This window comes from Mustela nigripes, chromosome 16, assembly GCF_022355385.1.
Source record: "Mustela nigripes isolate SB6536 chromosome 16, MUSNIG.SB6536, whole genome shotgun sequence".
In the NCBI taxonomy this organism is placed as follows: domain Eukaryota; kingdom Metazoa; phylum Chordata; class Mammalia; order Carnivora; family Mustelidae; genus Mustela; species Mustela nigripes.
The window spans coordinates 26,008,013-26,016,348 of record NC_081572.1 but is presented as its reverse complement, the minus strand read 5'-3'; the positions used below and the strand labels follow the sequence as shown (position 1 = coordinate 26,016,348).

Genomic DNA, 8,336 nt, shown 5'->3' with positions numbered 1-8,336 from the left:
CAGTGGGGCGTGGCTTTGTATACTGTCGTGCCTCTTAATTCTCCCCCACCCTCTGGAGGGGCTCTGTTGGCCTCCCTCTTTTCCAGGGAAAGAAACTGAAGCTTGGAGAGCATCAAGGATCTGGGCTATTTAAAAGCAAGTTCACGGAGTCTGTGCTCTTGACAGTTAGGCCATACTGCCTCCTGGTGCCCATCCCAAAGAAGGCCCTGTGTCTTTAAAACCGGGCAACAGAAGACACTCGGGCTTCTTCACAAGCAAAGCAGAAAGGAGGCTCCAGGGACATCTCCAAGCCAAGACTAAGGGGCACCGGGAGCTCTAGCAATGTTGGTCCTCCACACCGACATGACAGAACAGCTTTGCAAATAGCACAAGTGAGCACTGCGTCTTCTCCGTGTCCCACCCCCGCCCCCAGGGGCAGCCAGCGAGGCGCTCTGGAGAGGAGAGAATTTCCAGGGCTGCACAAGACAGTCAGCTTTTTGCAGAGGAGACCAGAGGACCTTCTCAGAGCACAGACTCAAGGCATTTGTCACCCTTTGGGTGATGAGACAGCAAGCCCCACCGACGGTCCCCACAGTGACTGCGGAGCACAGATACCACAGTAGAGAACGCATGACACGCAGGGGGAGTATGAAGACCTGGTCCTAAGTCGGCTCTGACATTAACAAGTTGTGTGACCTTAGGTATCCGCTGTTGGGACCCAATGAGCTCCAAGTGCCCTACTGAACATGTGACTCCCATGGTCCCAGCTTCTCTGCCCCACCTGGGCCATGCGGTCCCGCGACAGAGGAAGGGACTCCGCTCTTACGATGTGTCTGTAATGTGCAATGTACTGTCTGTCTTTTAAAAATAATAATGGCAGGGGCGCCTGGGTGGCTCAGTGGGTTAAAGCCTCTGCCTTCAGCTCGGGTCTTGATCCCAAGGTCCTGGGATCAAGCCCTGCACTGGGCTCTCTGCTCAGCAGGGAAGCATGCTTCCTTTCCTCTCTCTCTGCCTGCCTCTCTGCCACTTGTGATCTCTGTCAAATAAATAAATAAACTCTTTAAAAAAATAAAATAATAATAATAATAATAATAATAATGATGATGATGGCAGTAATAGAAGTTTCCAAGGGCTTCTTCTGTGCTGGACTCAATACTGAAGTGTCTTATGAGTGTTGTAAAGATAAGTTATCCAGAACTGGGAAATGAAACAAAATGATTTCTCTTTCCAAGTCATGTTAGGGCAAAGAAGGGGGGCGGGGTGGGGCAGAGCAATCAAAGAGGAGAGAGAGGTTCAAGGGAGACCCAGGAGCTGCAGGGAGGACCCAGGCTGCCACAGAAAGAGAAGCAGTCAGGTGAATGCGCAGGGAGTCTTCACAAGAGGTTGGGGATCCCAGAGAGCATTCAGGGCATGCCTTGGGGAGAAGGGCAGTGAGGTGGCTGGAGGGCTGAGGGTGATACACTCCTGTCCTGGCCAACTCCTACTCACTCTTCCAAACCCAACTTCAACACGGCCTCCTAGGGGACCTGGGGTCCAAATCAGGTTTCCCCCTCACACCATGTTCCCAAAGTGCTCTGTCCATCCCCTGTGACCACACTCTTGGAACTTGTAATTATCGGTCTAAGGTGCAACTCAGCCTCCAGGAGGTGGGAGCTGTATCCGCCCAGGACTGCTGGGAATCCTGCATGAACAGAGCGCCTCACACACATGGTGGCTCAGCTGAGATGCTCTGGGGCTTGAGATGGGGGTGGGGAGGGAAGGGGATAAATGATCTGAAAATCCACAGGAGAAAGCAACGGGAGGAAGAAATTACATTTGAAGAAGTAGGGGTGTGAGTGGAGAACAGCAGCGTATAAAATAACAGAATACCATTTTGCTGGAACTTCTGGAAATGTTATTTCATTTTACTATGCCAGGCTTTCTGATGGGGAGGCAGGACCTACAATGAGGGAATTTTATCACTGCTTAGCTGTCAATGAGAAAATGCCTTTGCCGGCTGCTGGCTGATTCAAAGTTTCACGGTTTATTCTCAACTCATCATCTATTTTAAAAACTACTGACTTGGGCTTTGCCTCTGGCTTCCTAATAGTTCATCTCTCCTTGTGCCTCAGGATTCCCTCTTACACTCTACTTTACAATTTAACCTCTCAAATAGTCCCAATTCCAAATATTCTCACCTGCTGCCTACATAGACCATCAAAATACCTTAGCAGTTTCATCATTTCTAATTTCATGTTATACCTTCAGATTGGCTTCTCACATCCGAAAACAGCACAAAAACCCTTAGTCGAGCCATGTATCCTGATTGGGGATTCAAGAACCGTGCTTTTGGTCATTTCCCCACATTTACAGAATATGTTCTGTCCATATTTAAGTCCGATTTTTTTAAGCTCATAAAATTATACATCTAACATATGGAGCAAGCATCGAGCCAAATGTTGGAGGGACAGAGATGAATTAAGTAGTAACAGGAGAGAAACATCTTCGCAAATAGGAAGGAGGGAGGGGAGACTGCTCTCTCTGAGGAACTGGTATTAACTTCTCTTAGAGACCGTGGGAAGGAGATAGCGTTCGTTGTCCCTTTTTCAGTGGGTGAAATCAAAAATCACAGCACAAGCTAGAATGATAGCTATCATTTTTCACTCATTAGGTTATAATAATATCTCGTGATAACATTTTTATCACCACTTCACTGGGAATTCTCTCATTGACTGTCGGTGCGCATGTCATTGTCATTGACACTTGAGAGAATTATTTCTATCAAAAATTTTAATCAAAATTTTAAATGTGTTTATCTGGCAATTCCACTTCAGGTATCTCTCCTGGAGAAATACTCATGCATACAAAGAGACCAGTATAAGAATGTTACTCTCCTCCTCAAAGATACAAAAGTTACTAAAGCCATTAACTACCCCCTCTGCCAGATAAGTGAAATTAAAAGAAAATAGCTGTTGGAGATATTAAAATCTGGGACCATTCATGTTTAAAAATAAAACAAAAAATTTAAAAAAAATTTTTAAATTAAAAAATAAAATAAAAAGCACGCATGCATGTACCCATGGCAAGCAGTTTTTCTCCCAAAAGTCATTCCCTACTCCCCTGTCCTCCTGCAAACAGATGCCTAGCGCTTTATTTTTTCCCCCAAGCAACATGCAGATAGCTATGTGCTCAGGGACAGGAGGCCCCACTGCCAGCCCACGGGATGAAGTATGATCAGTTTTATGAAAATTCATCCTTTTTGATAGTAATTGGTCTAGAGCCTGTGACCCTATTCTGCCAAGGAAACATGAGGGAAAGTCTGCAGGGAGGCGGTCTAGGAGAGACTTTCTCCTTTGATCAAAAGGAAGAGAGGTGCCTGAGTGGCTCAGTCAGTTAAGCATCTGACTTTGGCTCAGGTCATGGTCACGGTGTCGTGGGATCGAGCCCCATGTTAGACTCCCTGCTCAGCAGGAAGCCTCCCTCTCCCTTGATTGTTTCCCCTGCTTGTGCTCTGTGTCAAATAAATAAACAAAAAAGTTTTTTTAAAAAGAGACCATATAAACACAGAAACAAATACAACAAAGGGTGTAGGTACCGTGACAGAAGTCCATATCCATCTTGCTAGATGCACAGTGTTTGAGAGGCAGAGAAAGAAAAGGCAAGGAGGAAGCTTCGGCAAGAACAAAGGTATGGGGGAGAAAGATAGCTGGGCTTATTCAAGGAAATTTCAAGTAGCTCAAGATTTCTGGAGCACAAGGTAAGCGAGGATGCTGGAGAGATGGGAAGAGGCCAAGATAATGGGCCTCTCTACCAAGCGAAGGAGCTTGAGTGTCATCTTACAGGACTGCGGTTGTGATGATGATTACAATGGCAGCGTCTCACACTCACGGACAGCTCGCTCTGGGCCAGGGGCTGTTCGGAGCCTGATAACTAGTCCTAGAAGGCACGTCTGTTATTACGCCTTTTCCATAGTTGGGGAAACTAAAGGGTTTGGGAGAAATGAGCTGTTTAGGATTTTAAGCAAGAGGCGAGTGTTAAGATTTGTATTTTTGAAACACATCTCTATACGTACTCAAATATTTACAGATGAAGGGATACGTCTCGGCTGGGCTTCAAAATAACCAGAGAGCTTGTGGGCGGGACATGAAGATTTCCAGGAGCTGATTATTGTCGAAGCGGAGTGATCCTTCCAAAGAGATTTATATTAGTATCTCTCCTTTTGTATACATTTGAAGTTTTTCCTAATATTTTTTTTTTTTTTAAATCGTTGATGGGGTGACTCATTTGGAGAAGTGGTTGCCTTCAGCTCAGGTCACAATCCTAGGGTCCTGGGATCGAGTCCCACATTGGCCCCTGGCTTAGCAGGGAGCCTGCTTCTACCTCTTCCTGCTGCTCCCCCTGCTCGTGCTCTCTTGCTTTCCTATGCTGACAAATAACTGTTAAAAAAAAAAAAAAAAAAAAATCACTGACTGCAGTATGAACATCCAATTGAAAAACGTGAAGCAGGAACTAATGACACCCAGCCAGGGGATTAACAGATGAAAGCTGATCAGAGGTGGGGAAGCAGCAGGATAGAAAATTAAGAGGACTTTTGAGAGAAAAATTAAATTGCTTGGTAACTAGGGTTTGTGGTGGAAAATAGAGAAAAATCTCAGGTTTAAATCCAGTCTCATGTACCTAGCTTAAAAGTGACTGGGTTAATGGAGGAGCTGTTCACATTAAAGGGAATACAAAAACAAGCTTGGGGAAGTGGAAGGTAGGGTGTGGGAATGTGTTCAGCTGGGGTGTGTCAAGTTTGCTGCGGCAATAGGTTGGGTCTCCAAAATAATGGCCCTTTTGTGGAAGACCCTTGAGTATATACCCGCCAAAGAAACATATCTGTTTACAGATTATCCACATGATCTGCAGTATAAACACATTTTGCACAACACGGGAGCTCTATTTCCTTCCCACAATCATGCACCACATACTGTGAGTAGAAATGCCCTGCTCTGTCGATCAGTGATCAATGTAAGGATGATGGCTTTAGGGACTCAGATGTTCAACCTCTCTGAACCTTAATTTATCTCCCTATAGAAAGGAAGTTATCGGGGTGCCTCGGTGGCTCAGTAGGTTAAGCATCGGACTCTTGGTCACAGCTCAGGTCATGATCTCAGGGTCGTGAGATCAAGCCCTGTGTCAGGCTCTGGGCTCAGCGGGGAGTCTGCTTGAGATTCTCTCTCCCTCTCCTTCTGCCCTGACCCTGCTCAAGCACGAAAATAAGTGAATAAAATCTAAAAAAAAAAAAAAAAAAAGTTGTGACTATTAAAAAAAGTTATCACTTTCCTTAAGAGGAACAATGCGAATTTCCTGAGATTACATGTATATACTGACATCATCAAAAGTACAGCGCCAGGGGCTCCAAAACGCTGTTCCCACCCACGTTCTACCTTCTCCCCACACCTCTTGTCCCAGCCCCCATTCCTCATAAGGGAATAGGCGATGCTTGTGTCTCCTGCAATTTGTGATGATTTGGGAGATACACATGGGAGGCCAAGGAGCCAATCGGGAGCTGATTACAAGTATGGTAAGCGCTTCTCTCTTTTTTTTTTTTTATTTTATTTTTATTTTTTTTTAATTTTTTATTTTTGATAAACATATATTTTTATCCCCAGGGGTACAGGTCTGTGAATCACCAGGTTTACACACTTCACAGCACTCACCAAATCACATACCCTCCCCAATGTCCATAATCCCACCCCCTTCTCCCAAACCCCCTGCCCCCGGCAACCCTGTTTGTTTTGTGAGATTAAGAGTCACTTATGGTTTGTCTCCCTCCCAATCCCATCTTGTTTCATTTATTCTTCTTCTACCCACTTAAGCCTCCATGTAAGCGCTTCTCTTAACGAGCATTTGCTTGCTCCCATCCCGCCGGCTGGCTGAAGCGCAGAGACGCTGGCTACAAGCCCTCCGGTGGGCCACACATTCTGTGCAGACTTGAAAAGGGCCCCATTATCCTCACCAGAGACACACGCATGCACACTTAGCACCTGCTACGACTTCTCACCTTGATTTGTCCAAACACCACCACCGATTTCAACAGACTGATTAATTCTTTAGTTCACCATTAGTGGGGCTAGGGGAGAGAGGAGTAGGATACACCAAAGATCTCAACTCATCATCACTCCAGATAAACGGAGCACATCCTGTGAGGCTTTGGATGGCAACATATCACCCCACAGCTCAAAACGTCTGCCCCCGAACACACAGAAGCCACGTCCATGCTGTTGTAGCAAGTGCCAACAGAGAACTGTGTAAATGAGATCATGACGGTGGCTCTCCTCTCCTCGAGGACATAGCCTGGCACCAGCAACAAGAAACAATGAGAGCCTGACTCAAATTCCCAACACCCTTCGAGGGTATATAAACATTAAAAGACAAGACGCAGATTCAGTGGCATATCCGTCTGGAGAACAAAGAGCACATTTATCTATCTTAGAGATTAGAACTGGGGATTCTTTGCTCTGCCCCTAAGAGAGTGTAAAAATGATCTAGAGGCATTAAAAAGTAGTTAAGATTTCAACTCCGACTTCCATCATTTTCTCTAGAAAGATAAATTCCTGTAAATCTTTACACTCTTAGGAACTGAAAATCGTATGCAGAATAAGCACATATAAGGCTTGGTATCCACATGTGAAATAAACAATGATGTAGCTCAAGTTAAATACAAAGTGATGGTAAACAACTTATAGAGAGCCTTGCCTTTGCAGACTCCCAGTCCAATGCTGCCCTCTAGCACTTCTCGAGAGGAGTAACACTAACAAGTCCACTGGTTTCAGGACTGAAATTTTTAGCACCAATATTTACTATGAAGTTGTTGCCAAGAAGAGGGGACAGGAGAGGGCCTCTACAATTACACACAATAGCCCACCTTAATAGAAAATGTCCTTTCAGAAAGATCCTGTCATTCCAAACATACCATCTAGGGCTGCTCTAGGTCACCTGGAAAGGCCTTGAAGATGCAGAAGATGCCCTTCCCTGAGCTGGCTGTTTGAATATAGTTAACTGGGATCCATTACTTCTTTGGGCAGAGTCAGAGCCATTCTTTGTCACTGGAAAAACTTCCTCCTCTAACTTGACTTTCCCAGGTGCTCGCAAGGAGGTAGGGTGAAGATTCGTAGCCCCTACTTGATACTTTTCACAACTAATACTCCTTAAATACAGGGTCTAATATCAGTTTAAAGCAAGGTTATACTATAGCCAAATTGTGCAACCAAACTGCCAACCCCAGAACCTAAATTAAATGAAACATTTAAATTGATGTACTAAATATTTCCAGGAAATGGGTAAGACACATGTGCCACGATTTCATGGGACCCCTCTCCAACAAACACCAATGATAACCATTTGAAGTAAAACGCCCAGAAGTCTTCTCATTTCCATTATCACCATTTCAAGAAAACCTGGAAGTTCAAAATTCTTTCCATGCAATTTTCTCACTGCTCTCACATGAAGCCAAATGACCTTACTAGCTCAACAGAGGTTGTTAGCTGATACCCTGAAATACCCTGAAACATGGAGAGCTCTCTGCTGGGAAAAGGGGAAATAATAATTAGGGTAAACTGAAACAGAAGAATATCTGTCTGTATTATTTCTGGCTACAGACAGGTGTTTCCAATCTCTCATGTTCAGTCTGAAAAGAAACGCATCCAAGACAGTGTGTTTGTGTGTAGGTGGGAAGGAAAGAACATACATTTATTTTCAAACAAAAGTTGCTATTTGTTTATAAGACACCTCTGTTGACTTAAATAAGCACAGCTGGCTCGATACATCATTATACACATGTTATCACACATTCAGAAAGCTTCTGAGAAGATATATTGAGACAGGTTTCTCTTGTGGCTCAACTGGATCTGAGAAAAGAACAGAAGAAATTACACACTTGATTTATGGCTGCTGGTCACCCACAAATGTACGTGCTGGCTGTGTAACTGGGGAGGCAGGACAGCTAGGCTGCTTTCCCCTCTTGGCTAATGTGGTTTGGCTCAATAACTAATCCTTTATCACTCCCAGAGTCTCCTCAATCTGTAGAAAACGTTCACGAATTTCAGAAAAGAGATGAACAGGCCAACTGCAAAGCTCAACCTCAGAACTACCACATCTCCAAGTCAAAGATCAAGCCACGGAAAGGGAAGCATGTCCCATTGTTTTAAATACTGGGCAGCAATACTAATGACCAGCCATCAACTAGCTCTGTGACAAGCTACCATTAACTAGCCACAGGGCAGGCTACTTTTAATCTCTCAAGAAACATACAAAATAAGGGGTTTTGAGCTCATGGAAGCTATAATTTTATCTGAAGATATATCTCTTGTGATTATGTCTATCCTTTGTGGATT

The 8,336-nt window shown here is 44.5% G+C and overlaps 1 protein-coding gene across 1 annotated transcript in view; it reads right to left on the bottom strand.

Moving 5' to 3' along the window:
* Nucleotides 1–5,708: 5,708 nt before the first annotated feature.
* The window catches only part of UTP18 (UTP18 small subunit processome component), a 41,857-nt gene continuing 39,229 nt past the window's right edge, over nt 5,709–8,336 (bottom strand). Inside the window, exon 14 of the mRNA XM_059381156.1 lies at nt 5,709–7,850. The gene's annotated coding sequence lies outside the window, so the exon portion shown is untranslated. The remainder of the gene's footprint in view (nt 7,851–8,336) is intronic.